Below are 6,000 nucleotides of genomic sequence, written 5' to 3' on the forward strand. Positions count from 1 at the left end.
CCCTGCATCTTTTCATGGTATCAGAGCCTGGTTCATGCTAAGGGCTGAGCTGCAAGCAAGATAAGCACAAGAAGCGGTACGAGGGTAAGAGCTTCATGTACTCTTCCCTATTTGTGTTGGCGACTACACCCTTGTCGGGAGCTCTACGGGAGGCACCGGCAAACGATCTCTGATTGAGGAGCTTTCTTCGTCGCGGGAGTAAAGCTATATGGCAACTATATTGTCATATTGGACGTAATTTTTCATGCCGAAAACGCGTTTCAGGCGTGTTAGGACCTCCGTTTTTCAGAAAGTAGGCGATTTCGAGCACTGCGGGTAAGTTATCGATTCTATGCAGAACTCTATTTTAAGAACTGCAGGAAGACAGATTGGTTGTGCAGACATTGTGTGTGCTGCAAGGAGGTCAATAGTTGCCATTGGGTGTATGTATACACATTGAGGTCACTGGTTGTGACATTTGAGTGTAGTACAATACCGCTGCAAAAAATACAACAATTTGTGCAGGACAAACCAGAGTGCTGTTTCTGGTAAATTTGTGTGTCTGGCAAGATGCCAAATGATGATATAAACCAGATTGTTGCTAAGAAGCTTGATAAGAACAACTTCCATGCTTGGAGGTTCAGGTTGACAAATTTCTTGATGGGAAAGGGTTATTGGGACTACATAGAAGGTGAGCATGAAGAGGCACCCGGAGATATCCGGAGATCAATCTGACTGCTGCGGATGTGAAAGACTTTAATGATTGGAACCAAGGAGCCAGAAAAGTTATGTATTGGCTCTCTATTAGTATACAACAGGACACCATGATTGGGCACATACAGGATGCCAAATCCCCCAAGGAGGCGTGGGACACCTTGGTAAAACTCTATGAAACGAATACCAAGGCACGAAATATACAGTTGAAGAATGAACTTCATACTGTGGAGAAAAAGAGTATGTCTGTGAACGACTATGTATTAAAGATCAAGGGTATTTTGGAATCCCTTGCATCTATTGGCATTTCAGTAGATGATGATGATAAGGTGGAAGTCTGTCTATGTGGTCTCGGCCACAATATAAGGCGTTCAAGAAGTCTATTCAGACTCGGGAAAATATTCCCGTGGCTGCAACATATACACCTCTTCCTGCAAATCCCCATGCATGAATGCATTCTTTACATCCATCTGATGTAAAGACCATTGCTTTGACACAGCCACTACTATCACAACTCTCACTATTGCAATCTTGGCACAACTGGGCTAAAAGTTTCCACATAATCAATGCCATATGTCTGCGCATATCCTTTGGCTACCAATCTAGCCTTGTACCTGCTTATGCTTCCATCACTGTTATGTTTTACTTTGTACACCCACTTGCATCCAATGGCTTTCTTGCCTTCAGGCAATTGCACTAAATCCCAAGTCTCATTTCCATATAGTGCATCCATCTCCTCATCCATAGCTTTCTCCCAACACACATTTCCAACAGCCTCATCAATGCATGTGTGGGCTCTACAACCTGTATAACTTTTGCCATGTATGCATAGTGATGTGCCACATAACCATCATAGGTAAACCTCTACACAGGATTCTTCACTCTCCCAGATCTTCGCAGCTTTACATTCATGGCTTCCATAGCCTTCTTTACACTAGGTGTTCTCATAGATTCATGGCTTCCATAGCCTTCTTTACACTAGGTGTTCTCATAGCTGGTATCCCAAGATCCTCATCAAGGCTCATCTCTGAGCCACTAGACTCTCCATCAACATGAGAATGCCCTACAGAAATGTCAGGCATACTAAGGGGCTCAACCACTTTCTCTTTGCCTTTATGTGATGTACTAATCACATTTGCAGGACTGGTATTATGATGCAGCCTGCCACTCCATGGTCTATCAACTGAACCACTAGATGAGGACTCTCCTTGTCCACTCAAGACGTTGATTGCTGACTTGCATTCTGTGCAACCACATTTCCACTCACATCAGCCTTAACAGCTTCTTTTTCAGCAGCATACCAGCTGATCATCTCATAAAAAACAACATCCCTGCTTACCCTCAACTCACGTGTATAGCAGGGTTATAACACGTGTATCCCTTTTGCTCAAGGGAATACCCAATAAACACACATTTTTCAGCTTTTGGATCCAGCTTAGTTCTCAGCTCATTTGGCAAGTGCACATATGCAATGCATCTAAAGACTTTCAGATGAGACAAATCAAGTTTTCTACCAGTAAACCTCTCCTCTAGAGTTACATCATGTATGGCTGCAGTTGGAGTCCTGTTCATGATGTAAACTGCTGTAGAAACAGTCTCAGCCCAATAGCTATGCGGCATATTCTTCTCTCCCATCAATGCTCGCCTATCTCAGCAATGTGCCTGTTTTTCAACTCAGCACTCCATTTTGCTGCAGAGTGTATCTACATGTAAACTGTCTCTGAATACCATTCTTCTGCAAAAATTCAGAGAACTCATTGGAGAAGTACTCTCCCCCTCCATCTGACCTTAGGCACTTTACACGTTTCCTTGTTTGCTTTTCAACCATAACTTTGAAATTCTAAAAATGAGTGAACACCTCACTCTTCTCCTTCATGAAGTATACCCACACTTTTCTTGTGTGGTCATCAATAAATGTCACATAATACCTGCAGCCTCCCATAGACATGGTCTTCGTAGGACCCCATACATCTGAATGCACAACATCTAGTGCATTTTTGCTCACATTTCTATCACGTGGAAATACATGCTTTGTTTGGTTTCCAAATTGGCATGCTTCACATATTTTCTACATACCTTCAACTTTAAACTTTGGCAGCCCTGTCACAATTCCTTTAGTCTGCATAGACTTCATTCTCTGCACATTCACATGTCCAATTTTTTTATGCCAAATGTCTATGTCTGCAACAATTCTTGAACCATTTGCAAACATCGCAGCACTCACTTCAGGCATGTTTACATTCAATGTAAACATTCTGTCCACTTTGTTGCCTTTTGCAACCAACGTGCACTTGTCTTTAAAGTCTTCAACATAACAACCATCAGGGTTAAACCAAACCTACAAACCCTGCTCAATCATCTGGCCAACTGAAACCAGATTATTTGTTATGTTCGGAACATGAAGTACATCTGAAGGTACTTCACTTTGCCATCCTGCATAAACAACGACACATCTCCAACATGGGCAATTGGATGAGCAGTGTCAGCCCCTATTTCCACAAAACCTAGTCTTTCAAGGTTTTTCATCTCCTTGAACCACTCCCCATGACTTGTCATGTGGTTCGAAGCACCTGAATCAACGTACCATACATCATCTTTATGTGCTGCTTCAACATTTTCACACATGGCATTAATGACATGCTGCATAACAAACAACCTTTCATTATCCTCATTGTTTCTGCTCGAGGATGCATAGTTGTTTTGCTGCAATTTTCTATTTTGCATGTCATCCTGCTTCTTATAACAATCTGCCTGCACATGTCTAGGGTTACCACAATAAAAGCATCCACGTGTATCATTATACTGCCTTTGTCAATTTCCACGACCTCTTTGACTCCCCCTGCCTCTGAATTGGCCTCTTCCACCTGCGTGTTGTTGTTGTTGTGAATTCTGGGACTGTTGTTGTTGTTGTTGCTGCTGGCCATAATTCTAATTACATGTTCGACCACCTCCTTGGCCACGTCCATGGCCTCCTCTACCTCGTTCTCTTCCTGAGCTTGTGTAGAAGGCATGTTGCTCTGAACTGTTTTTGTTTTGTGAAGACTGTTGGTCTTCACCCACAACAGTCTTCACCCAAGCTTTTCTCTTCTATAATCAACATAGACACTACAACTGTACATGTCACTAAGCTCACATTGTATTGAGTCATCATCACTCAGAGAAGAGAGCTTTTACAATAATACAAAGATATGTTATACCGTCCACTGTTTATCTTGTAAATGTGTGATATGTATTGTTATTTATTTATGTTATCAATTGATTGGAATATATTAATATGTTGAGCCATGTGTTGGCTATCAGCCAACATGTAACACTCACAAGAAGACGATTTTCTCTCAATAAAAACCCACAAATTTTCAATTTGATAATTCATGGAAATTTTGAACCATCCTCTCTCATCCCACAGTTCAAAATCCAACCATGAATCCCGATTTCCATGCTTTGCACTACCTGGTTATAAAACTATACAATTTTCTATTAATTGGCTCAAACTGACCATTAGTCAATTTAATTCAAACAACCATGAAATTGGTTTTTTTCACAATTATGCAAAAAACCTTACATTTAATCAATCACTAAGTACATGTAGCTTCCACCACCCACCACTAGGAGGTTGAGAGATTGGCACTAAGGTAAGTCCCCTAATGACCCTTGCATCAACAAGGCTAAACAAATGATTTATGCAAGATATGATGCCATGTCTTCATATAATCCATTTTTTGTGATAAACAACTTCTTCTTTAACATAATTTTGTTGAAGGTATTTTCATTCTTGTAGATATCACCAAGAGCATTCCACATATCTTTGGATTAAATGTGACGTGCCTTATGCATTACTTATGTATTTGCTATGTTGATCAAAATTTTGTTGAAGACATTTTCATTTTTGTACATATCACCAAAAGCATCCCACATGTCTTTGGATTAAATGTGATGTGCCTCATGCATTATTTATGATTATACTATGTTGACAAAAATGAGTGTGTGGGTATTCAAGCTTTTGTACAACTTGTTTTTGTGTGGACTTTCAAGCTTAAAATATTTTCCCATTTATTTCATCGATGGTGGCAAACCATTGAGGATGATGTTCAGAGTGATAATGTTGGTGAAGAAGCTATTTCTAAATTTGTTTGGACCCTTGAAAATAATCTTGAATGCTGCTTAGAATAGGTTTGAATCTTGAGTTACTTTGAACCTTGGGGAATTTGTTTTTGACAATAGTTGCATTAACTTGTTTCATCTTTGTAGGTTGATAATCTCTATCGGGGGTTACGTTTGGTTGAGTTGGATAGTGACAAATGTGCACGTGCTTGTTTTAGTGACTTGGTTTTAGTGACAAATGTGCACGTGCTTGTTTTAGTGACTTGGTTTAGTTAGAGGTGAGCATTTTGATCTACTACTTTCAATGGTATGTTGCTACAAATCCAACGATTTGACATTGGTCTTCTTTTGATATGGATAAGTGAGTTGCTTCCTTCTTGCTTATGGGTTGCTCACTAAGTTGGTTTAGAATACTTTCCTTTATCAATGTCCACATGTGATTGTTGGTTGGGGGCTTAAGACAAACGAGAATTGTGACTATCATACAAAGAGGAATCAAACTTTTGGTTCATTTTTTCTTAGAAGAAACTTTTTCCCTATTACCATTCAAGAAAACTTATGTTTCTTTAGAATACATTTACTTATGCCTTTATAAGTCCAGTTCCCTTAATGATCTGAGTCTTGTATTTCAAAATGACCCATGCAAAATGTAGTCCTTGAGCAACAACTTGTCGTATCATAGAACGAACACAAGGTACAAGCACTTGGTAGCATAAAAGTTCAAGAAAGTTGGCTCTTAAAAATTAAAAGACTAAAATTTCTCACAGTGTAGCTACGAGATTAGTGCGTGAAACATTGACTCCACATATAAGTGAGAGGACCTAAGATAAAAGAAGTAATATTTTCTAAAATGTGAAAGGCCATATAAACCACTTTTTTTCAAGCATGAAGGGGCCTTTTACACCTCTCTATGTGCTTCAAAGGACCAGGCAGCCTTTTTCAAGCAAAAGGAAGAGTCAAAGGGCTAGGCGGCGTTTTACACCTTTCTACATGCATTCACTTACATACGGCTGTTCTAGAAAAGGAAGGTGTTCTACTAGTGTAGGAGCACGGGCTGCGTGGGACAAGGCTCTTAACAGCCACTAAAGCGCTTATCCATGTCAGCGTTGAAGTATTTTTCTTTTTCTGCCATGTCAGCAAACGTACCCGAAGATTTTTCTGCCATGTCCGCAACCGTAGCCACTCCGAAAGTTTCCTACCCCCACC

This window comes from Cibotium barometz, chromosome 21, assembly GCF_041138505.1.
Source record: "Cibotium barometz isolate CiBa-2024 chromosome 21, ASM4113850v1, whole genome shotgun sequence".
Taxonomy (NCBI): Eukaryota; Viridiplantae; Streptophyta; class Polypodiopsida; order Cyatheales; family Cibotiaceae; genus Cibotium; species Cibotium barometz.